The 27,392-nt window shown below is 38.5% G+C and overlaps 1 protein-coding gene across 4 annotated transcripts in view; it reads right to left on the minus strand.

Annotated features, from left to right (window-relative positions):
* nckap5 (NCK associated protein 5) overlaps window positions 1–27,392 on the minus strand; it is an 856,064-nt gene that overhangs the window by 772,433 nt on the left and 56,239 nt on the right. The window contains exon 1 of one of the 4 annotated variants that reach the window (XM_062974972.1): window positions 15,450–15,677. The exons of the other annotated variants lie outside the window; for them this stretch is intronic. The gene's annotated coding sequence lies outside the window, so the exon portion shown is untranslated. Of the gene's footprint in view, window positions 1–15,449; window positions 15,678–27,392 lie in introns of those variants that run through there. 4 annotated transcript variants of the gene reach the window in all.

The raw sequence follows: 27,392 nt of genomic DNA on the forward strand, positions 1-27,392 counted from the left end.
AGATCCTTTCACATCTACGATTCTGATATTTGTTGTGTTCAAATTTTCTTGGTACCTTCTCCCACCCCTTTTCTTTGAATGTCTAAACAGTGTGTGAATATGTGCCTTCAACTCACTTGTCAATTTATGTTAAGTCCATGGATTTCATAGGATCTTCTTAAGACAAAGAATGTGGTGGTTTTGCAGATCCTTCCACTGAACTATAGCTTACACCACCTGGTTTTTGTTGGCAGTCTCCCAGCCAAGTACTAAGTAGGGTTGATAGGATCTGATTCCTTTAGGGAGTGGTTCTCAACCTGGGGTCCCCAGATATTTTTGGACTACAACTCCTAGAAATCCCACCCAGTTTACCAGCTGGTAGGTTTTCTGGGAGCTGAAGGCCAAAAGCATCTGGAGACCCCAGGTTGAGAACCACTTCTTTAGGGTATTTAGATACGATTAGTTTAAATATCTACTTGACATTTTATGTTGCTATTTGGGAACTGAATGTAAATTCAGCAGGGAGCAGAATTCTTATTTGGGAGGCAATGTCCTAATATTGGCCTCAGGAACACTCAAAGGTTCCATGATTTTTTAATGAAAAAATGAAAAGATAACACTTCAAGAAGCCTCTATGGGTGCAACTCTCATATAAAACAAGGCCCTCTGCACACTTTGGAGACTGGAGGTAGAGAAGCCTTTTTTTCTTGTAGTGGAGGAAAAAGTGAACTTATGAATAATTCCAGTTCATGGATCGGGACTGGTGCATCCTGCAACAGCTTCAAAATGTGAAAAATAGCTCTTGGATTCTCCAGGCTGCCTGTCATTAATCTTAATGCTGGCTAAAGATCTGCAGTGCAGTGTTCAGAATCACAACTATGCAGGTGTCCATCATATTTCTTAACTGGAGATGTCAGGGACTGACTCTAGAACTCTCTGCATGGAAACCTTTTATCAAGTAAATAACACCAGACTACAAACAGATCTGCAGCTCCTTGTATTAAATATAAATCAGTCAGGACAGCAGTATTTACTTAAGAGGAAAATGGACTAGATGACATGAAAGGCTAGGAAATGTGATTCATCTGATGGCATTTGCTGTTCTTGTTATAATACTTCCTAGAAACAAGGCCATGAACATTGAATAGACACAGCAGAACCAAAGGCAGTAACCTTTTCAGCATTTCATGCTTTGATTGGCTGTCTGTTCTTATCATGATGTTTTCTGGGGCCATGCTTTAGGAGAAGAGTAAACAGTCTGTAAATTATACCGAGGAAGACTGAAAAGGTCAAAGTAGTATTTTGTTACTCAGTCATTTGGATGAAGCAGATGAGGCATTAGGTTGCAAAACCTAATGCTTGGGACAGTGTTCAGTACAGATATGATCTGGGAGGATCCATGTAGAGACAATGACATGTGAAGTTAAGTATGAGAATGGTCTCCCAGCATTACCCTTAAAGAGAGAATCCTCCACTTTGACAATGTGGAACTTCTTTGCTCAAAGAACAATGGGTCAAGAATCAAATTCACTTGCTATGAATCAGAAGCTAGCATTAGCATGGAGTAAGTTCTAATAGTAAATACTAAAATTAGTGTGTGGCTTTTCAAAACCACTGCCATTAAAATTCCATTTTGTGAATGGGCATAATCTCAGGTTATATTTCCAAAGGTTTTGAACCGACAGCATACATACACTGGACTCTCAGTGTCCAGAAGCCTAAATTCAATGCTGATCATCTGCACTGTAAAATACACTCCATTGGTGTATTCTTGTGCAGTGTTAGGTTTGAGAGATGTCAAGAAAAGTGTTTGATAATCCATATATTTATTTCATGCCAAAATTAGCAAGGTTTTTTTAGTGTGTAATCAAAGGCTTTTATGGCCGGAATCACTGGGTTGCTGAGAGTTTTCAAGGCTATATGGCAATGTTCCAGAAGCATTCCCTCCTGTCGTTTCACCTACATCTATGGCAGCTATCCTCAGAGGTTGTGAGGTTTGTTGGAAACTAAGCAAGTGGGATTTATATATCTGTGGAATGTCCAGGGTGGGAGAAAGAACTCTTGCCTGTTTGAGGAAAGAGTGAAAGGCACTGCAGACTAATCCAGCGAGAGAAGTCAGCCATAGCAGTGCACTTGAGGAACCAACCTGGATGCAGCATATTATTTGAGAACACAGAAATGCTAGACCACTTTAACAACCATCATATCAGACTACACAGAGAAGCCATTGAAATCCACAAGAATGTGGACAATTTCAACAGAAAGGAGGAAACCTTGAAAATGAACAAAATCTGGCTACCAGATTTTAAAAAAAACAAAAAAAAACCTCTAAAATCAGGACAGTACATAAAGAACAACATTCAAAAACAGGGGAATTCCAGACAAGAAACAGTCAGGGCCAGTTAATCACCTCCCAACAAAGGATTCCCCTCAGGCAGGAATCAGCCAAGCTTTTAAGCTGAAAGGCTATTCAATGCCAATCAAGGTGATAGGTTTCAACAATCACACCTGCCTCCAACAGACAAGAGTTCTTTCTCCCACCCTGGACATTTCAGATATATAAACCCCACTTGCCTAGTTTCCAACAAACTTCCCAATCCCTGAGGATGCCTGCCATATATGTGGGTGAAACATCAGGAGAGAATGCTTCTGGAACATGGCCATAATACCCGGAAAACTCACAGCAACCAATTTTTTTTAAAAAAAATTACCCAAAGGCACACAAATACATCAGTAATGTTAGCTGTCATTATTTTCAGTAACAAATCCACAAATGTGACTAGAGCAATGAAAAACAGAAAAAGCAAGGAATTTTGGAACAATTGGGTTATCTTCATACATATGAACAAATATAAAGAAGAAAGGGAGCTGCTATAGATGGACACATCTTTTTGGAATAATATTTTCTGAAGGTTGGATTAAATATTACAGTTGTATTTTGTTTATGTAATGCAGATAATGCAGAAAACAATTTTATTCTAGTCTCTTCCCTATCTCCAAACCCAGGGCCATAGCCAGAAAAAAAAATTCGGGGTGGGGGGGTTGAAACTTTTTTTAAGCGAATCATGAAGAATAGTTCCATAATGCAAAATAATTTAGAAATCAGGCTCCATTGATAAACTTCAGTGGACACTCAAGACAGATAAACTTCAGTGGACACTCATGGGATTTGGTTAATCAGTTAAAATGCATGAGTAAACCAGATTTTTTTTAAAAAAAAAAACCCTGAAAATATTCTGGGGGTGTGTGTGTTGAACCCCTCCGCCCCTCCCCCCCCCCCCCCCCCCGGCTACAGTCCTGTCCAAACCCTACCTAATGAGATTATAATTTCTGAAGACGTCCCTTCATCTACTTAAGTAGCTTGAGAAGAAAGAGGGAAATAACTTCCCAATGAGTTTGAGCCCTTCTGTACTAAGGAAGCTATCTGAGCTGATGAAATCAATATCTGATGATTTTGCCTGGGTTTTTAAATACTACCAATGCATTTAAATATTTGTGTAGTGCACACACATAGAGAGAGATTAAAAATCTGCAGATACATAAGGGGGAACATGCAAATCCCAGAGTACAGAAACAGATTCTCAAAAAGTGCTGTACCAGAACAAAAATCAATAATTTCTTGTTCAGAATATATATGTTTTAATCCACCACTACAAGATAAACAGATTGGCCCTGCAGAAGAGGGCATTCGTTTGTCATATTTTAGTTTTGAAACTATTTTTAGGCTGCCTTTGAATCTATAGCCCTCACAGGGCAGCTTAAACCAAAGATGAGCCAACAACACCCACATGTCCAGAAATACTGAAGAGCGTTTAAACAACAACAGTAGCATTGGCCTGTAAAGTCTGCCAAGGTTGAATATAATGAATTTAAATGATGAACTGATATACTTTTAAGGAAGAGGAGATAATAATTTTATAGATTTTTGAAAGATGTAAACTATCACCAAAATGCTTTAAAAGTTTATTGCAATGATATGAAATATAGACAGCGTACTAGAAGCTCTCTGCAGTGAAATTTAATATGATGTAAGGTACCATATTCTCTGGGTATAGTTGGAAGACTTCTGATATTAAAGAGTACAGTGGCTAAAAACTATAAAATATACTATAGGGAACAATATTTCAAAGACAGCAATAGAATAATGGGCTTTCTTTTGCCTCAACCCCTTCTAGTTTTCTTTTTCTGCATTGATGTGTCTGGCACAAATTATATCGATATTGGGTCAAAAGGTTTGCTTTGGAAAAATATAGATAAGAGTAATGCCTCCCATCCCAGGGGTAGTTAGCTGCTAGCATGGATGGGTATACTTTAATTTCTCTGAAGAGAAACTGGTGGTTGCAGATGGATTCTCACCATCTGCCAGAAAATGAATAAAAATGTAAATTTTTAAAAATGTTCATGAACTACCATATACAGTCTATAACTCTTCTGTGTTTTGTGTCATCTAAGCCATTTCCTTTCTTTCACTCACATTCGGTTATTTCAACTGAAACAGAAAAGAAATGGGCATACTGAAGAACAACATTAAAAATAAAATTTAGGGTTATAGACGGTAAATATTATAGGAGACAGAAAATGGGGTGGGGGTGGACTCTGTAATGTCAGTTCTAGCAGGGTTTTCTAAACAAAGTTTGCATATAGCCTGATTATAAAAACAGTTCATTATCAAATCCAGGAGTAGCTGGTGGAACTATGTTAAGCTTGGAACTATGTTAAAAGAAGAGCTGGTGAAATCTATGGTATATTTGTTGGGCCAGTGGGCTTATTAACAAAAGACCCTCCCCATAAATGTATAGCAGAGTAACGTATTAGCAGCAGTGTGACCCAGCACCAGTAGCCAAAAGTGATAAAAAGAACAAAAACCACAGACCAATGTTATCTCTTCCTTTGGAGGCTTTTTTTTGTAGCAAAATAATATGGTTGCACTATTTACACAAACAAGGTTTCCATAATACAAATAAAGTTCTTTGTACTTCCTTCTTTGCTTCTATTCTGGGCTTCTTTCTCATGTAGATAAACAGCTTCTAGCTTTGCTCTCACAGAGCCTCCTCTTACACCAAAGTTACACAGGAGCTTTACACATAGCAGCCTTCACATTGGAGCTTCACACATGAGCTTTACACACAAGGCCTTCAACCAGGGGCAGTCCAACCATAAGGCAAAATAGGCATTTGCCTGTGGCGCCATCGTCCCGGGGGCACCATCGTCCTGGGAGGAGGGCACCACTCTCCACCTCCTTCTCTTTCGGGCCTTCCAGCGGCCGCGCTGGGCCTTCCGGCCAGCGCAGACCCACCTTCGCACCACGCAAGCCCACCTTTGGGGCCTTCAGAGATTGTGAGGTCTGTAGGAACTTGGAAGCTAGGTATGTGGGGTTTATATATCTGTAGAAGGTCCAGGGTGGGAGAAAGAACTTTTCTTTGAAGCAGGTGTGAATGTTGTAATTAATCACCTTGATTAGCATTTAATGGCCCTGTGGCTTCAAGGCCTGGCTTCTTCTTGCCTGGAAGAATCTTTTTTTGGGAGGAGTTAGCTGTCCCTGATTGTTTACTGTCTGGATTTCTTCTGTTTTCAGAGTGTTGTTCTTTATTTATTGTCCTGATTTTAGAGGGGTTTTTTTAATACTGAGGGCTATCTGGGTTATCTAAGTCCACACTGCCCTATATCCCTGTTCAATGTTTAGTGCTAAATTTGCAAATATAGTAATTCCTACATAACATTACCATGTATTGAACTGCTTTTTCTATTGATTTGTTGTAAAACATGATGTTTTGGTGCTTAATTTTTAAAATCATAATGTAATTTGATGTTTTATAGGCTTTTCCTTTATACTTCCTTATTATCCAACATTTTCGCTTATCCAACGCTTTTATTTTTCAGTGATTGGTTTGGGGGGGCGCCAAAATTCTGTTCGCCTACACTTGAAAAATACCTAGGGCTGGCTCTGCCTTCAACCTGGGGTTTCTCTCACCGAAGCTTACTCACACTTCTCATACATGAAGCCTTTCTCACACTGAAGCTTCATCACACTAGGCTTTCTTTATACTGAAACATTCTCACACTTCTCAGGACAACACTAGCTTTTGGCCCACTAACTCTAACAGTCTTTGGCCTACTCACTCTTCTCAGGGCGATGCTAGCTTATTTAACCCTTTCAGTGCTTGACTCATATAGTTGTAATTAAAAATACCTAATTAATTTTTAATATTTCTGACAAGATTGTCCATCCTGGTGTCAGCAGTTCTTTCAGCTGTCTTGAAATATAGCAGTCAGCCTCTATAAATAATCCCTGACTTGGGTTCCCAGCAGGATTCTGTCCTGGGTCCAGTTCTGTTCAACATCTTTATTAATGACTTAGATGAATGGTTAGAAGGCATGATAATCAAGTTTTCAGAAGACACCAAATTGGGAGGCATAGCTAATACTCCAGAAGACAGGAACAGAATTCAAAACAATGTTAACAGATTAGAGAGATGGGCCGAAACTAACAAAATGAAGTTCAACAGGGACAAATGCATGATACTCCACTTAGGCAGAAAAAATGAAATGCAAAGATATAGAATGGGAGATGCTTGACTTGACAGCAGTACGTGTGAAAAGGATCTTGGAGTCCTCATGGACAACAAGTTAAACACGAGCTAACAATGTGATGCGGCAGCTAAAAAAGCAAATGGGATTTTGGCCAGCATAAATAGGAGTATAGTGTCTAGATCCAGGAAAGTCATGCTACCCCTCTATTCCACCTTGGTCAAAACATACCTGGAATACTGTGTCCAATTCTGGGCACTACAACTAAAATGAGATGTTGACAAGAGGAGGGCAACTAAAATGATCAAGGGTCTGGAGAACAAGCCCTACGAGGAGTAGCTGAAAGAGCTGGGTATGTTTAGCCTGCAGAAGAGAAGGCTGAGAGGGAAGATGATAGCCATGTATAAATATAGGGAGGATTCCTATTCCTGTTTATAGGGATTCCTACTTAACATTAGGAAGAACTTCTTAACTGTGAGAAGTGTTCGGCAGTGGAACTCTCTGCCCCGGAGTGTGGTGGAGGCTCCTTCTTTGGAGGCTTTTAAGTAGAGGCTGAAGGGCCATCTGTCGGGGTGCTTTGAATGCGTTTTCCTGCTTCTTTGCCGGGGGTTGGATTGGATGGCCCATGAGGTCACTTCCAATTCTATGATTCTATGATTATGCCCATGTAAACAGTTGGGCCAGTTCTGAGATGGAACTGTCCACAAATTTATTGTCACCCCATGTTTCTGGGACCTGGGAACATGGTTGGCACTTACTGTCCCTTCCTTTTCTCTGTGTTGCACTGGTATCTGGCCACAACATGTGTCCTACCTGTCAGCTATTGCCTGCAGTGATGTCAACTGTGGCGATATTGTGATCAGAAAAAGGAAGGGGAGAGGAGAAGGCAATTGCTTCCCTCCCTCATCACCCTATTAACCTAGCCTTTTTCATTGCAGGCAATGGCAGACTAGCAAGATTCATATTGCGCATGGAAACCACTGTGACTTAGAGAAGATGACATGACAGCAAGGGTGGCCATCTAGTGGCATCAAACCACATGAAGCACCACTACCTGAGGGGCTCCCTCCTGCCTCGGCAGCAGCAGTCTTTCACATCTAGGGACTATGCCATGCTAGATCAGCCCTGGGATAACAAGTCAGTGGAGATCTGCCCCATGTATCTGGAGTAGTGAAAAGCAAGCAAATCCCATGCTCAATTCAACATCCTTTTAGATATTTAGACATGGCCATCTCTTAATTTTCTCTTCTTCTGGCTAAATATCTAGCTCTATAAGCCACACCTCATGGGATTTTCCTCCCATGCCTTTTCTTAGTTTATTAAATGAAGTGATGCAAGCTGGTCTTTTTATCTAAAACAGCTTTTTGTCTGAAGAAAGAAGGGGCATGTTATGCTATATGTGATTGTATAACTGTAAAGACTGTATGAATTCTTGAAATTTAATGTCTTTTTTCCATTAAACAAAAAGCACAGCACAATACAATCATTAATGATTCCTATCTGCAAATATTGGGTGGCTTTCTTTCTACATTCTGTTACAATTGGCCCCCTATCCATATATTTTTATCCACTGATTCAGCCACCCACAGGTATAAAAACATTGCTCTGCAAAAAAAACGTCCAGAAGTGAACCTTTTACTGCACCATTATAGATGAGACTTGAGCATCCATAAAATTTGTTATTAAAGAAGAAGAGGGGGCAGGAACCAAACCTCAGTGGACAGCAGGACCTTATTGTACTTTTTCTTTATTGGCTTTATGGTACCTTTATTACAATACTTCAAGTATTAACTACTAAACTTTAAATAAGAGACACTCCAGGACATTTTGCTGTATCCAACTTTTTTTGATTTTCACTTTCATGAAGGGCTACTAAAACCATGAGGCAATGCACCTTTTACTTTCATCAGTTTTAATTTATACATGATTCCATGTACTTGCAAACATGCTTGCTTGAGCATTGTGACAATGCAGGAAACCGGAGGCCTCATACTCCTGGTAATTGGTATTTTAACCTTTCACCCTAAGAATGGAATTTTAGATTCAGAACAGGTTGACAGTATGGAAAAACCATTACTGCGAAATGGCTACTGAATGACTTAAATGTAGACTAAAATTGGTGTCAAATAGGTGTATTTTAAATTAAACTGCCACCCATATCACTGGTGATATATGAGAGAATCTCATTTTTAATTCCCATTTTCCATCTTGTGTTTTGGAACCATTTAATAGAATCAGGATTTCAGGTTTGGAACAAAAAAATATGTTGGTGGAGCACAAATTTCTTTCAGAATGCTTCTGCTGTCATCTGGGTTGGCCTGGCAGTTAGGGTAGACTTGTTCATATTCTGGCTGCCTTTCAGCACTCTGGGAAGGAGGAATAGCTTCAGGTACCAGCATAAGGCTGTGCCTTTTCCCCAAAGGTTCAAAGGCAGAAGGAATACATACACTTACATTTCTCCAGTCAACTAGCTTCTATGAGAATGCAGCTGTGTCCACGGGACACTGTGCAAAGAGTGTCCACGGGACACTGTGCAAACTGATGTCTACTTCTACACCAGTGGTTCTCAACCTGTGGGTCCCCAGATGTTTTGACCTTCAGCTCCCAGAAATCCTAACAGCTGGTAAACTGGCTGGGATTTCTGGGAGTTGTAGGCCAAAACACCTGGGGACTCACAGGTTGAGAACCACCCTTCTACACTGTCTTAAAATACATACAGAAATGTATCCAGAAGTTACACCTATATGTGTCACCAAAAGGAATATCTCCTTGAGTGTACAATGTGGGAAATGTAACAACACTCAGCACTTCAGATGACGTTGGCTGCAAATAGACTGTATAATCAATGCAGTTTGACATCACTTTAATGCTATGGAGTCATGTAGTACTGTATATAGTTTGCAAGATATTCAGTCTTCTCTGTTAAAGAGTGCAGGGTCCTCACCAAATTGCAGACACCAGGATTTTATAGCATTGACCCATGGCAGTTAAAGTGGTGTTAAACTGCATTAATTCAGTGTAGATGCACCATTGAGAGAGAAGCAGTAATGGGTTTAAGTAACTTCCAGTGATCCAGAGTTGTTTGTTATCCTCCATATTTTTGACATCTCTGAGATGTGAAATGATACTTTGAGGGATCTTTCACCCTTTTCTCCCACCTTTATGATAAGGGCTATACACTGCATCCATATTGCTTATCTGCAAACAATGTACACTGTTTACAGATCAGCAATATAGTACAAAGAATATTTTGCCAATCTAATGCAAAATAAACTGTGAATCTGATCTTAAGCGCTGTAAACAACACGAAGGTGCATATCCATTGTCCATCCAGCCTTTCATACCAGGATGGTGTTTTCAGGTGTGTGAGAGAGAAACAAATCATGCAGAAAGTCATTTCATTCAAGTATAAAGTCAATTATAACATCTGTTAATCTTCTGTGCCAGTTATAATTGGATGCTGTGGAGGAGTAATCCTTAAAGGATTACTCTTTTAACATCTGTTGAAAAGAAAGGCAATTGTGAGTAAGTAAGTCTTTCCAAACAGCATAATATGAGCAGGACAAAGTAGTACACACAATAGACACAGTACACATTTCAGACATTTTAGAGATTAGTCTTTGTTTCAGTCATTTACTGTGATGAGATAGTGTGTTGAAAGTTTACATAGGAAGCACTATCTCTGTATGGCTCACCAATTAATGAAGATATAGGCACAGATTCTAATTGTGTTGAATGAAAATTGTGAATATCATTACCTATAACTATGCTGTATCTGGGTTCTGTTAGTCTGTCAGCCCATATACCACCATAGGCCACATAATCCAACCCACACAACTCTGTTGAACTTCAGTTGGCTTTTTAAATTACTGTGAACGTTTATTTAGATTTTATGTCACTATATAATTCTTGTCTGATTCTGTCTGACTATATTGGCTTAGGTTATTGATATACTCAATTCACTGATATTAGGTTTAATTTGATGTTAGATTTTTAATGCTATATTCATATGTGGGGTCTTGTTGGGATTTTATGCCAATATTTATGCCATTGAATGTATGTTGTTGTTTGTTGGAATCTGCCGAGTCCCTTAGGGGAGATAGGGCAGAATAGAAATAAAATTGTAATTATTATTATTATTATTATTATTATTATTATTATTATTATTATTATTATTATTACTCAAATTTCCCATTTAACTACTGTATTCTGACCTTGTCACATTGTGATTGTTTACACAGCTATTCCTTTATCTTATAAATTTAATCAGCTATTGAAACTGTCAGGAAAATTCCATATCTATCTTCTTTTTAAAGTTTCAATTCTATATTTGTCTGATTTATTTTAAGCAATGAAAAACTAAAGTCGTTTTTGCAGAAATGTCAATAAAATTAATATCCCTTTTATTAAAAAAATCAAAACCACAAAAACATTAAAAATAAGTCAAGTAAAATGATCAGTAAGGAACAGACTTGCTTAAAAAGACCATTCCAATATTATTCAGTTTAACATGGCCCCCTACTGGCAAAACATTCCCCCCAAATCTTATCAATGTAGTCATTTGATCATATATTTTAAAATTAGTGCACTAATAAATAGGGCAGTAATTAGCTACAACTAAAGACACAACATTAACAGAACCAATAATCACTTCCATGTCCCTTTATAGATGAAATTTTCAAACAACAACAGGATATAATGGAAGGTCACATAATTATATATATTTTTAAAAAGAAAATGCTGACTGGCCAAAGCAAACCATACACCACTGACTTCACTGTTTTGGTGGCAAACACATTTGTGAGAACTATGTAAATACATAACAAAATTATAGTCGATTTTTTTCACAAGTTATTAGTCATGTGCGCAAAATTCATTTCATCCATTTATTTCATTAATTTTGTTCCTTTGGGAGCACGGAATGGGAAAGGCCCTCCCATTACAAAAATATACTCAACACGAAAGCAGATGGGAGCGGGTATGAGCTCTGATTCTTCTTTTCAGCATCATAGTTATAGAAGAGAGAAGAGGGATTGCACACAGAGAAACTTACCTTGCACCACTGCTGAGGTCTAGGGGTGGACCCACGGTGGGATCCTTGGTGTAGGGCTGGAATGCGTCCCGTTCACTGGCAGCTTGCTGGGGCTTGCCTTCCATTGCATTTACCATCGGCCTTGCTCCAGAACTGTGCAGGCCCAAAGGCTTTGGCAGGTGCACACACTTTAGGCCTATAGGCCACATACGCACACACTGCAAGTGTGGTGTGTAGGTCCAAACCATGGGTGTCTGCAAGGGCCTGTAGCTGAGTGCCGAGTAAGAAGTGCTCCTTACTCCGTGCTTGGCTGCAGGGCCTGCCAGGCACTCACAGTTTGGGCCTGCACACCATACCCGCAGTGCGTGAGTATGTGGCGTGTAGGCACAAAGCACTCAGGCGTGCCAGGGCATTTCAGTCTGCACAGTTCCGGATCAAATCCCGGCAAGCCACCAGTGAAAGTGACACATTCCAGCCCCATGCCAAGGATCCTACTGTGGGTTCACCCCTAGACCTCAGCAGTGGCTCAAGGTAGGGAAACGGCAGCAGCCCTAAAACTGAGGGGAAGGGGAGTGTGGGAAGCCCACCCATTGCCGTCAATGGGACAAATACATTAGTTTTTTCAGATATTGGATGAAAAAGCTCATTCGGAAAGGTGTCCGTTTTCAGAAGTGGTGCTCAAAAATTAAAACGGGGCCATACAAGTGAAACAAACAGAAATGGATAGCAATCCTATACAAATGCACAAGACTACAAGTTATCAGGAGCCAACTTGGCTCCTCTTTTTATGCTATAACATCACATTAGGTTTTATGATATACACAATAAATAGGCTTCATCTACACCTACTGAAATAATCTGGATTACTGTGCTCTGGAGCTGTGCCAGATATATGATAGGAGTGTTTACAGGGCCCTTTAACATCTAGAGCACATTGGGGCCAATTCTGGTATTTCATCTACCTAAAGCAGCTCCCTGGCAAAAACAGGCTGGCAACATTACTTCTGATGAGGTGTCAGTAAGCACACAGCTATACGACCAGCAGAAGCAACATCACCAGCAAGGCTCTGCTGGGAAACTGCTTCTAGCCAGTAACACAGTGGTAAGTCTCTTTGATGTTTGGATAATGGATTGGGGCAGATCCAGCCTGATGCAGCTATCCACATCTCAAAAACGCCAGGAGTTTTTGAGATGTAAATTGTGGTTTAATAACTGGAGGCAGTGCTTCTGCAGTGAAACCAGGCATACTTCACGTGAAGTCCTGATAGTAGTTGTAGGGTGAATCCAGTTTGTTTGGCTCTGGTTCTATTAATACAGACTAAAGCTGCATTTACTTTTTCTGCAGCCACATAACACTACTGGCTCCTATTTCACTTGTGAGAATCTGAATATTTTTATACTAATTACTATCACATCAGGAATTCCCATTCAATGTATTTGATCCCTTGAACCAGAATATTGCATTTCTCTGTTTCCGTCCAATTTTCCATCCTACCAAGAAAATATCAAAGTCTTACTCTCAGTCATTGATAAGGAGAGTTTTGCAGAACAATTTCTCTATTTGGATCGAGGAAATCTCATTTTAAATCATCACAGCACAAGGCCTGAGAAGGGCAAATGAGGTGAAAGGACAGACATCCCAACACAAACCATTTATTAAGATAGATTTGTTACATCTAAGCCAACACAGCATGTTTCATATGGGGAACAGCAGTATAACACCAATGCAATAATCCCAATCAATGTGCAAAGAAGGTAGGTCTATATGTGTCAAAGGAACATGTATTTCTATTTGACAGAAAATGCTTTGAAAGGCATCCCAATCAGTCACTGAATAAACAACTGTTGGTAGTTTAAAATGTATCTTTTTTAAATCCATGTTCTCTCTGTTGCCCCTTACAACAGTTTCACCTCGTTTCAGGGACAGAGCCACATCAGAAGTAGATCTATGTCGTCTGATAGGATCTGGAATCCCTGAAGTGAGGTGAAACTCACAGACAGGCAATTTTGCCTGTGTTATGAAGTCTTAAGGTCCAACATCTGTATCAGTTTCTAGCTTTCTTCAAACTCCCAAAGCGCCAAAAGGCTCAGTCCTAAAAAACTATTTGTTTTCTTTCAATTTGATTTCAAAAATATACTAGTATTTGAAAGGATGTCACATTGAGGTGGAGGCAAGCTTGTTTTCTGCTGCTCTGGAGACAAGGACATGAAGCAATGGATTTAAATTGCAGAAGAATTCTACCTAAACATTAGGAAGAACTTCCTGACAGTAAGTGGAATATGCTGACTTGCAAGGTGGTGGAGTCTCCTTCTCTGGAGGTTTTAAAGCAGGGGTGGGATGGCCATCTGTTAGAAGTGCTTTGATTGGGTATTCCTACATGGCAGGGAATTGGACTGGATGGCCTTTGTGGTCTCTTTCAACTTTATAATTCTATTGACAATAGAGCCTGTGGATTTTCCAGTCCTGGAGATATATTTTTAAGGTTTCAAACAGTGACACATCTGATGCCATTAGCCCTGTCCAGCTTGTCACTGTTTTGAAAACTAAAGGATATATTTTTTAAAAGGAATGCAGCATTAGAAACCAATGGTCACCTGTTCTATAAAACATATTCTTCTGACTGCCTAGCTTATTGTTAGCTTGGTATGCACAACAATGCACAAAGTATATCAATTGAACCAAATGGTAATTTTCATCCAGCATTTAGTTAGGACACACCCTCTAATTGAAAAGATACAGTTGCACCACAAAAATAATGATGTGATTCTTTCTTAAGCTACCATATATTACTCCTTTATGACTAGATAAGTGAATTTCAAGAGAAGCAGGTAGTCATTTTTGACTCCATGGGGTGAGAAGGAATGAGAAGCCACTGTAGCAAATATTCAGTCCCTAGATGAGATTTCTGTAAGAGTCCTACAAGGACTTTGTCAGAAGTGTTTTCAGAGAGGCTACTTGGATGTAGCAAGATGTCCAATGGAATAAAACTCATTAAGTCTAACTTTGTTTACTTTCCAAACATCATGTGTATAATTATCCTGAAATACTTGCCCTGTGGGAACAAGGAGTGGGAGATTGAGGAGGGATTAACACCTCCTCTTTTACTCTGCTAAGTAAATATTCATGCAACTTCATTTGTATTCTTGAATGAATATATACTAAGAATTCTGAAATTTTAGGAAGCTGCAATAGAGAAGCAACTCTTACACAATTAGAGGCTAATGCGATCTATTGTCCATTACTTGAGCAATTACTTATCAACAAAATCATGCAAGCATGAAACTTTTTTTTAAGCAGAAGACTTTTTCTAGCACAGTTGCAAGCAGTTAAACATTTTGTGATGCCTTAACTTTCAAACATCTCATTTTTCAAAACTTGTACTTTGACTTGGGATAGAACTGCATAGTCTGTGGCTTCTATAAACCTCATTGTTATCAAAGCAAGCAATCCATCTTTGAAATGCTAATTCTAATTTAATCCGAGCATTAACACTGAAGCCACAAGGGGTGGGTGAGAATTTTGTCAAGTTCTTTGCTTGACAAAATATTCATGATGATATTTGCCTTAAAGTTGTACACAGATGGAATGATTCCCTTGAAAAGAGCAGCATTACACAAACATAAAAATGCAAACAGAGGATTGAAAGTCGAATTTTCACTCAGCAGTAGCATTTCTATTTTATGCACACATGCCTAAAACATATTGAAGTGACTGTAATTTTTGCTAATAGCAGCACATTTGTCAGCATTATAATTTCAAACAACAGGGGTAGTGAGGCTAGAAGATAATATACAATAACATTAACAGAGAAGAATTAGTGTTAACCGCATAGAATGTTAGAACAGGGAAGCTAATAAACCAACAACAACAACAACAACAACAACAACAGCAACAGCAACATCCTCTTACTTATTGTTCTGTTAAAACATTCTCCACCAGCAGAGAAATCCAAATCATATGAAAGTTTCCTGAAGTCCAGAAATCTTTGCAGTGAAGACTTTGGCTTATTTCCCAAACTTTAGCAATCTGGATTGAGGAGTACTGGGTTAGCCCTCAAGTTCACCAAGAGCACTGCTGAAGTCCTACTGTAACTGCAGACATAAAGTTTCCTGCCAGTTCGCTTTTCTGCCGCTCTCTACTTGTAAATACAAGCTCTGTGGACAAAGTCCCAAATGACATCACAAGCAGCTGCTTATTGTTGAGTCTTTATTAACTGGCTGTCAAAAAAGAAAAGAAGAACGAGGAGGGGAGGAGTGTCTGCCCTGAAGCACAATCTGAGAGCTTTGTAGGAATTTCGCTTATACATATGTAAATACTTGTGATTATCTAAACTATGCTTTCCTTAGGACCATGAAGCCAAGTTTCCATAAGAAACATATATTTGCCAGTCTGAAAAAAAAATCAAAGGCATAAAAAGGACATGAGATTTAACAAGAAAAAAATACTGCATTTCTGCCTTATTTATTTATTTATTTTACCACCACATGCTTCTAGTATGATTGTGTGTGTATATAAATATTATATAGATGCATACGTGAAGCTAGCACAGATGTCAAGCCTGAAATTTAAGATCGTCTGTTGAATTCTACAGCAGACGGAAAAACTTTCCAGGCTTAATCATTATATATACTGCACTGCAATTTCTTCATCACACGTTTAAATCACCTGTAGAATTAACATTGAATATCAACTTCATTGTGCACTTAATACTGGAAAGTAAAATAAGTTAGGGTGAATACATTAAAAAGGAGTCAAAGAGAACTGGGTTTGTAATCCCAAGCATACTTACATGCCCCATCAGTTGTATTGAAATCAGTGGGACTCTCTTTTGACTTAAAGAAAGGGTAAAAGATAAGGCCGTAAGTGACAAAGGCAGCCATTCAGGTACTGATAGTGGGGTGAGGCAAGAATGTACTGACCTTTCACTCTTCCTGAGACTCCGACCAGACTAGCTGGTTGTTTAAGTGTGAAATGGGTCTAACAGCTTTGGGGGAGAGAAATTAGCATTGCTTAAGTGTATGTCCTATTTCCTTGTCTTTCCCCCATGTCTTCTGAAAGAATGGCCTTGAGCTCAATTCATAAGGGATCTACATTTATTTCTCAAAAGCGGCTTCTTTTCAAGTGATAACTTGGGTCACTCAATGCAAAGGCAACATAAATATAGTGCTACTACTTGTACTAATAATATATTCTCTATTGATAATATAAGCTAAAGGTTTCCCCTTGACATTAGGGCTAGTCGTGTCCGACTCTGGGGGTTTGTGCTCATCTCAATTTCTAAGCCGAAGAGCTGGCATTGTCCGTAGACACCTTCTAGGTCATGCAGCCGGCATGACTGCATGGAGCGCTGTTACCTTCCTGCCAGAGTGGTATCTATTGATCTACTAACATTTATTTATTTATTTATTTATTTATTTTTCAAACTTATATGCCGCCACTCCCCTAGGGCTCGGGGCGGCTTACAAGAACCGGCTAAAATCAACAATTTAAAAACATCTTTAAAACATCTTTAAAAAACATCCTAAAAGCACCTTTTAAAACATCAATAACAGAACTCAAAAGCCTGTTGAAACAGGTTTGCATGTTTTTGAACTGCTAGGTTGGTAGAAGTTGGGGCTAACAGTGGGAGCTCACTCCACTCCCCATATTCGAACCACCAATCTTTCGGTCAGCAAGTTCAGCAGCTCAGTGGTTTAATCCGCTGCACTACCGAGGGCTCCAAATGATAACATAAACACTGGGAAACCCTAGTAATTTGGTTTTTTAAAAATGCAGATCTAGCAAACTCAACAGAAAAGACTAAAACTGGAAATAAATTAGATATCAACATTTCTTTGGCACTAGTTTGGGAATCCTAGTTTGTAGAGAACCACTCAACCATGGCACAGGAAACTGGTTTAATAAACCAAGAATTCTCTACAGAGAAGGGAAGGAAGGAAGGAAGGAAGGAAGGAAGGAAGGAAGGAAGGAAGGAAGGAAGGAAGGAAGGAAGGAAGGAAGGAAGGAAGGAAAGGAAGGAAGGAAGGAAGGAAGGAAGGAAGGAAGGAAGGAAGGAAGGAAGGAAGGGGGCACTTAGCTCATCATGTGTTTATCATTTTAAAGAAGCCATTATGCCAACATCTGTTTGGGTTTTTTTTGGGGGGGGGGTGATTTTATAGCCCAAGCACTGATCTGGGCTGCATTTTATGAAATTTAAGACCCCAAAGCCATGAATAGCAATGAAATAAGTTTATAAAATATAAATCAGGAATATTTGTGTACTGCCAGGGGAGTATATACTAACCAATTCCAGGCGCGAAGCCAGCCTAACTGGAAACAAAATGATAACGAAAGAAATGATCTAAAAGAGAACATAAAGGATCGACCTGTAATGAAAACAGTTACAGAAAGTTATTAGTGTGAGCTGATTAATGTTGTTAGTTGGAAGTCAACCAAGAACCACTGATTTTCAAATGCAACATCACAAGTAAACACCAAGAAGACATCAGGTCTGATTAGATGAGGATAATTATTTATATACAGTAGAGTCTCGCTTATCCAACCTTTGCTTATCCAACATTCTGTATTGTCCAACACAGTCTGCATTTTAGTAGTCAATGTTTTTATAGTCAATTTTTTAATACATTAAGATGTTTTGGTGCTAAATTTGTAAATACAGTAATTACTACATAACATTTCCATGTATTAAACTGCTTTTTCTGTCAATTTGTTGTAAAACATGATGTCTTGATGCTTAATTTGTAAAATCATAATGTAATTTGATGTTTAATAGGCTTTTCCTTAATCCCTCCTTATTATCTAACATTTTTGCTTATCCAACGTTCTACTGGCCCATTTATGTTGGATAATATATTTATATATTCAAATTAATATTGTTCAAGTGGAGGCTACTAAAGATCCATAGATGGATGTATAGAAGCCAAAGAAAGTACAAAATCATTTCTGGGAAGACAGAGACTTGGCTAAGCATCCATCACCCATAGATGTATATGGCAGCTTCGTTGTTCTTAGATTAATGACTCTGACAATGCTGATAAGAAATCAGCTGCAATCAGGATAAAGTTCTTATATAAAGAGACAAATGTTCAATATTATTCAATGTGATTATAATGGATGCCCATTATGGCTGGATTGAGAAACGTGCCAATAGCAAGGTGCGTCAAGCCAACCCTGACCGTGACCACCTTCCATCTGGAAACTGATGTCCTCACTGTGGAAGAACATGCGGATCAAGAATACGGGTCTACAGTCACCCACATGTCCGCCACAAAGACACTACACTTGGAAAGCCTAAGTAAGTAAGTAAGATACGTATATAATGGATGCTGCAATAATGGCAATGTCCACCTATTCCTTGGGTGCCTGTGTGTGTTCTCCACAAATGGTATATGAGTTAAGGTACTCCTATTTGGTATAAGAAGTATCATAAATCTGGCTAATGTCTTACCTGCAATTCATTAATGAATGCAATGTGTCTATACTGAAAAACCTGAATTCCTCCATGCATGAAGAATATATTTCTATACTAAGGTAAATATCCTAAAGGAACAACAGAATGACTACTGCTTCTCCCATCTTAAATATCCTGACTTTGCAACGTTTAAGAGTGTTGATTCAACTCTACTTGAATAAACCATTCAATTGGGAGGCCAAGGGACCAAAAGGTGATGAAAAGAATCTCTAAACAGATGCAGATTAGCTGACAAACTGCAAAAAATGTTCAATCCCTCAAATTAAAGAGATAGTGATGGAGCACCTTGCCTGTTTCAGACTGTCCCAAATGTTTACCTTCAGAACTGAAGTATTACGCCTGCGCAAGCACTTCTGCAATTCTTTTCCATTTTTTCAGCTCCATGCAAACATATCACTGGATCCCATAGAAATATTTCTGTCTTCTATTTACTAGTAAGCATTTGATATAAAACCTATTCTTTTTTCTCACATGAAGCGCAGTAGGTCGATAATACATTTAAATAAATTAGTACTGTTTTCCTTATTTCTAAGACTTATCAATGCACATCTCACATTGCCACAGTATTCTATACAGCATTGTATAACTCAAATTAGTTCTCTCACTATGTGCCTAAGCTCGGCCTCGGTTCTTAGTAATGTCCAATCCATGGAACACTTTTAAGATGAAATGTTCCATAAAGTGATATGCAATCACACAGGTATAAATAGATTTCCAATTATACCATTACTTTAACTCCCAATCCAAACATCAGGGTTGTGAGCTCCACTGAACTGAAACGTTAGTGCTCTCAAGTGTTAGCATCCTTTTGCATGGGAAGTAAAACTTCTGACTGTTCCAACAAGAATTAATCTATTTCGCAGCCAATGTGGGTTCAGGTATACAGGCTTGATAACAAGCAGTCTGGAAAGTGAAACCAAATGATCTGAGCCAAAGCATGTTGCAATAAACACATTGTGTAATTCTGACCTAGAACAGGACTTCACTTCTATTAACAGTATTTCACTCTGTTCAGAGGACAGTTTTCTACTCAGATGAAGCTTCGTGTTACTTTCGGTTAGTGGGTGCTGGGAACCGTAGAACAATTTTCAACCTATGCTCTAGTTCAGAGGGCAAGTAAAGTGAAAGTAAGGACATCAAGAGATATGCTGAAAAGAGGAAACAAAACCAACAGGAGTCTGCTGAAAGAGAGTGTTTCACCTATGTCTATCAGGCAGTTCTACTCTGATTAGTTACTCAAAATAACTATTATCATTTTCATCACATGTATAAAATTCTTCATTTGGAATGCAGATATAAATTTCCAGAAATTCTGAATTCAAAAGAGAATGGGGAGTAGTGGTGAGAAAAAAAATTGAAATTTTTGGAAAAACCGGGGAGGTGAGGGGAATGCTAGTACTGTACTTTTAGATATACAGTCCCTTTGTTACTTTGGGAATATAAAATGTGTTATGCCAAATTTGCTTTGGCATTAAATTGATGTTTGGGATATTAACATTTCAGTTTATTATACTTTGAATTTTCTTTTTTAAATTAAATTTTTTTTTACTGAATTCCTTGATTTTAATCAATAATGGAAAGCAATGGCAAATAGTAAGAACAGGGAAAAAACCCATTAGCATTAGCAAAGCAAAGCAAACTTTTTTGTCTCTTAAAGCTCTCCACTGTGTTAGGTGGACATTTATTCTTATTATAAAGTCCTGAGAAAAGGAAAATAAGACTAGGAGATGGAATGACCTGATACCGTACACAATCTTAAATAATACAATGATCTAATCCAAATTAATCATTGTGACTAACACATCTAAATTTATTTCAAGTGTTGCCAATAGATTCTCTATCCTGTATCCTGAAGAGCTCCATTATTAGCTTTGTAATAAAAGGGTTTATAACATCATCTATGTGTAGCTATTGATAAATTATCTGGTCCTGCAAGTTGTCGTCTTGTTAGAAAACATTATAAATAATTTTGCAGGGGTAAATACTGGTTGAATATCCCTTATCCAGTTTTTTTGGGGGACTAGAAGTATGTTGCATTTTGTTTCTTACATTTTTTATTTTGGAATAAATAATATAAATGTATATACATGCATAATGAGCTATCCTAGACATGGGATCCAAGCCTAAACAAGAAATTATTTTGTGTTTCATATAAACCTTATATATAGCATTGAATCAATTTTATATACAATATTTTACTAAGTTTGTTCATAAAACAAAGTTTGTGTACACCAAACATCAGAAAGCAAAGGTGCCAGTTTCCTTTTCTTGAGACTTTGAAATAAGAATAAGTGTCCAGCTAACACAATGGAGAGCTTTAAGAGACAAAATAGTTTGCTTTGCTTTGCTAATGTTGATTTTTCCCCCCCTGTTCTTACTATTTGGCCTTGCTCTCTATTATTGATTAAAACGAAGGAATTCAGATAAAAAGGTTTTTATTTATTTAAAAGGGAAATTCAAAGTATAATAAACTAACTTAGACACCTACGTGGAGAATTTCAGATTTTGGAGTACTGTATTTCAAATTTTGAATTTCCAAATATGGGATGCTCAACCTATATATAAAAATATTAATTGGCATTTTATTTATCAATCTCATGACCAATAAAAATATGCATTTCTTTTAAAATTATTTGAAAATTGTAGATTTGGGAATCTCCCCCTTTCCCCCCAATATTTCACAAGAAGAAATCTCAGAAAGAGCACTGATTCCCATGTTGGTAGGGCAGTGAACACACTCTGCTTGCAACCTTAAAGGAGTTGCCCATGGTGTCAGGTATCAGCACCTTGGACAGTTCCTTCAGGCTGAAAACAAGAGTGGATTCACAGTCCCACTGTTAAGCTATACACTGCCACAAATTATCATATATTTTAGCATTAAACAGAATGTAAGGTAATTATTATTTGTTGTCTTGAATGCATTCTTTAGTGTGGGAGTGACAGTGTTGAAAAGTAGCATCACAGCCGTGAATCAGACATTTCGGACTATTACACATGGCAAACAAACTAGCATTGCCTATCACATGACAGATATCCCTATCACATGACGCTATGTGCATGCTGGTACCAATTTGCATCCTATTCCTTCCTTGATTCTTCCATCACTAACTATTGATGGATAAAACAACAATAGCTTCTACAATATTTAAATCACCTATCTTAGAGTTATGGGTTCCTTGCACTTCTTTGCCGGCATCCAGCAGCAACATGTCTTCAGGAAGCAGGATTTTCTACTCTCCTCCCTATACACAAACTAGCTGTTTTCTTTATACACACATTTGCCTTCTTTTGGAAATATAAATGGCAATTTTAACAAATTAGAAATTGCAGTAGTGCAGGAAAGAGAGGTACCAAGAGTGTGCACAAGTATGATCCCGTCACCATAGAATTGTAAGTTGGTGCAATTGCAGTATTGAACTGAGGTGCAATTTTGAAGATTCTCCACCTCGTATAACACCTTAGTATAATAAAGCTCTTACTCAAGAGCCAGCAAATCTTTCCAGAAGCAGCAGCACTTGTCCCCACTTTCTTATGATTTTTTGATTTGCTCTTTTTGCAGATTATTTTTCTTTCTGTCTATATACTAATGCTTATGACTTGTACTTCTTCATATAATAGAGTAATGGTAGGCAGTTTTGGATGGTTAGAAGGCCACACTAGCCCACCAGAAGATCTTACAGGGTCCTCTCCACTGTACCTCCTCGCTCACACACACAGAAAGCAATTTTGCCCCCAGATGTCATCTGGAGGACATTTTGCTCATTCTGAGGCAAAAACATTTTCAAAAACTGCAAAAGATTGTTTGACCATTGGATGTCCAGCGACCTCATCAGATAGGGCTTACTTCGGCAACATACGCCAGTTCAGATCTAGCTGACACATAGAGCCTGCCAGCTTTCATTTCATGATGCAGAGGAACTCCTGGTGGGGCTCCATGGGTCAACTAGTGCGGAACCGGCATATGCCACTGCGGCTGCAACCCAGGAGGCCTCTTGTGTTGCACCAGAACCAATGGGGGGAAGCTACATGGTCAACACTTCCTCCTGTGGGATCAGCTTCCTGGTAAGCTGGGCGATGCAGAGCGTGGGCAATGGGCAGAGCCGGTCCAACAATGAGGTGAATTAAGCGGTCGCTTCGAGCGCAAAACATACAGGGACGCAGTCGAGACTGCTTTTTCTGTTGATTTGTTGTAAAACATGATGTTTTGGTATTTAATTTGTAAAATCTTAATGTAATTTGATGTTTAATAGGCTTTTCCTTAATCCCTCCTTATTATCCAACATTTTCGCTTATCCAATGCTTTTATTTTTCAGTGATTGGTTTGGGGGGGGGGCAAAATTCTGTTCAGCTACACTTGAAAAATACCTAGGGCCGGCTCTGGCAATGGGTTCTCCATGATGTGTAGCGATTTTGATGGCCCATGTGAAGAGATTACAAGAGACTTCCAAACAAAGTGGAAATGCCTTCCACACCTCCTAAATATTATCTGATGGCATTTTGGGGAAATGTTTGGAAGCTTTTGTTTGTTTGAACCCTGGGAAACCCTGTGATTACTCATAGTCTGCCGGTAACACATTGCCCACCACTGTCATGTTTTTTCTTATGCAGTCTCAGTTTGTGTAAGAACACTGACTCTATCAAGAAGCCTTAGGCTAGGACCAGACCAGGAGGTCATATGGTTCAAAATGTTGTATGAGATTGCTCTAACACTGCTTCTGATTGTGTGCAGAAAATTTCCCAAGATGTGGACAATAGATAATATAAATACAAGAAAATAGGTTTCTGTAAATATTTTTAACTATTATCTATATGTTATCCTCTACTTTCCTCAGTGTAATGCAGATTGCAACTTATTGTAGGGCCCTATAGACTCCCCCCTCCCCATCAGTCCTAATAAAGTTTACCACAAGTGGGAGCCCTGAAGACATAACAAAGCAATTTACAGTCATGTTGTTCGGACAGAGAATTACAAAGCATGGAGATGCACACAAATCTATATTCATTCCCATATTTTGCATTATTTTTTACTATATGAATACCACTGTTCTCTCTCGGACTAATACTGATCTTGAATATCATGGCCTAAACTGAATCCTTTGACCCAACTAAAAAAAGACCCTATAAATTAATGAGATTTGCACAAATGCTGGTTTACATTTTTTTAGAGTTTATAATTTAGGTGGAACTAGTATTTACTCAATACTGTATTTCTTTAAGAGTATTATAAATAATCATAAATCTCAATAGCCTGTACTTCTGAAAAGCTTTTTCTCTTATTCCAACATTTTCAAAAGGAGGCTTTGAGGATCACCTGGGAATAATCCATAGCAGAAGTTATAAACAATTATATCTTCCAATATTGTAGCACAGCCTTAATAGTGTCTACCTTGAACTTGTTGGAATCACAGACACCTTAAAGGGCCAGACTTAAAAGTGCCTTCAAAACAGAGTTTATTAAAAGAAAAGGGACACAGAGAAACTAAAATGCAGTTCCATTGGTCAAAACTCAAAAAACCAAACCAGACGTGGTCCAAAAGGTAAACAGAAAGATAATCCAGATTAACTGGATGCAAAGAGCAACAAGTCAAACAAAGCGCTCTGAGGCAAAACAAAAGGGCACAGTACACAAATGGTTAACAAAAGGAGTCTCAGGAAGAGAAGCGTTGTCAGCCAAAGGGTTGAAGCGGGAGAATTCCAAAACAACGTTGCTTCAGTGTCCACAGAAGCAGAGTTTTTAGCCAAACCGGTCCAGGTTCAAACTGCAGGTCTGAATCCAATGCCAAACACGAAACAGGCAGCAGCAAATCTACAAGAATCTTTACCAATACACAGCACCCAGCACACGAATGCACATCTACACCTTGCCTTCTGCAAAAACCCCTCATCCCTGAACCCACTTTTATTTACAACCATCATCAGAAGATGAACTGACCACCACCCCATCACTATCCCCCACAGCTGCTCCCAGCTCTTCACGTGAATTCCCTTGCCTTTCCCTCCAATTCCTCCATCTCCTGTCAAGACTTAGATCCCCCCAAGACTCAGTTGGATCCCCTGATTTCCAGTCTTCACCCCCAGAGAACCCCATAAAGGTATCACTAGTTGTTAGCGCCTCACAAATAGCTTGCACTTCTCTTATCTTAATCCAATCCATGGTGTCTCCTTCTTCTCCTTCACTCATTGACCCATCGCCCCCAGAGAATCCCTCAAATGATTCCTCATCTGTAGGTGCTGTAAGTATGTCCCGGATCCTCTTTCTCTGCTGCTCATCATCAGATTCCTGCTTCCGAGTAACCCTTTTCCCGCTTCTGGCACGCATACTACTGTTTGTAACGTTACTCACAGGCTCTATTACAACAGAACTAGTAAGTCCAGTTTGTTTCAAATACACAAGATTTCTGGACCTACTTTTTTACAACCTAGAGCTTAATCATATTGATCTACTGAAATTTACAAGGTTAAATAGCCTGAAAGATAGATTTTATCCCAAAGCTGTCACTATATTGAACTCTGTGGTTTCACACTGTTGCGGCATTAGGGGTTGGGCAATAATGATTAGAATGTGGAAGGATGGGTGTTTTATTTTTGTAATTCTACGATCATGTGTACTGGGGATGGCATTTAATTTCAGTGTATGAAGTACAATAACAATAAAGTTATTATATTCTATTCAGACCCAACTAAAGACCCAATATGTCATTGTTGCTAGTGTAGAGATAGACATAGAATGTAACAATTGGTAATCAAGATCTCTGTCACTGAAGAAACCTGATAGGAAGAGAAGCAGGTCATTGTAAATCTGGTGCTGGAAGTGAGTTCTACAGCAGCGAAGTCAAACAAATGTGTTCAAGAGTAAATAAAGCCTGAACTTTCTCTAGAAGCCAAGATAATTAAACTGTGTTGTACTTTAGACATTTCATGAGAAGATATGACTCATTAGAAAATATATAAATGCTGGGTAATGTAAAAGGAAGTAGAAAAAGAGGATAACCGCATTCCAGATGGATAGACACAGCCATGACTTCACAACACCTGGGTTGATAACACGATGACCTGAAAGTCTCTCATTCATAGGGCCACCATAAGTCAAAGTCAATTTGGTAACAGCAACAAAGCCATAAATATAGATTGCTTTCCGCAATCACATTGTCATTCATACCTTTAGAAAAAGCACCGTCAAAAGAGATGAATGTGAGATTATGGGAGTCCAATATATCTGGTGTGCACCATCACAATGTAATAACTACAGTATAGATGATATGGAGTTATATTGTGACACTTTCCTGATGGACTTTAGTTAACATTACATTTAAATTACAGCATAAAAGGAAGACATATCACCAGACTTTCCTGAAGAAAGAAGTCATTTTCAGAAAGAAAGAAAAAAACATTTGTCTGAAATTTCCCTATGACTTCTTTTCTCCTATGAAAGCCTGCAGCATATCTGCAGTGTCCTGCAATAGCTAGGCCTGCACAACATATACAGTCAAGACACATGGCAGAGATAAAAAATAAAGTTGAAATTAGGCAGTACTTTTACTGACATACCCCTAATATAAAGGATAAATGAACTGTAACAACATTCAGTCTATCATCCGTCCTCATATTGCATGTTCTGTGATGAACATGCAATAGCACACATTTCTTTTGGCTACTGCAAAGCAATCACAGATAAATCTATGTATTTGAAGAGACTGAGACTCATCTCCATACTCCTTCCCACAACTGAATAATTGTTTTAATTGATGTGTGATACATTCCTCATATAAACTGTTAGGCTCTCTGCTGGTTTCAGATGTGCTTTCATGCTTCTAGTGGGTCTGGCTGTGCATACTTTATGCTCATTAGCATGCCTTGCTACTAGCACTAAATCAGTTTCATAGAAGATTGGAATGTCTTCAAACAGCCATTTAAATGGTTCAGCATATGGCTGGATTGTGAGTTCGTTGTGGCCAGGAAGTATCCAAAATTGGTTAGACTCAATTGTTAAAAACCACACAAATCATTGGTTGTGGAAATTAGACCAAAATCATGCTGAGTAGGAATCTGTTTCTTTCCTTAGACATCTGCTGGATTAGTACAGTCTTCAGGCTAAACATCGTTATGAGTAGCAATGAGCACGATGTACAAGGGTCTAAACAACTACTCATTGAATAAGTAATGAATAGAGTCCTTGCATCTCACCACAGTTGAATTCTATCACTGGTGTTCTTATTGTAATTGCTATTTATCATTATTTATATTCTACCTTTCCTGAGACTCTAACCTACAAAGTAGAAGAAATACAACAGAGATGATGACGATGATTTAAAACATACAGTAAAAATAAAAAAATAGTTAAAGCAATACAATCAAAAGAATATTGCACTCTGTTGAATATG

Source organism: Anolis carolinensis, chromosome 1, assembly GCF_035594765.1.
Source record: "Anolis carolinensis isolate JA03-04 chromosome 1, rAnoCar3.1.pri, whole genome shotgun sequence".
In the NCBI taxonomy this organism is placed as follows: Eukaryota; Metazoa; Chordata; class Lepidosauria; order Squamata; family Dactyloidae; genus Anolis; species Anolis carolinensis.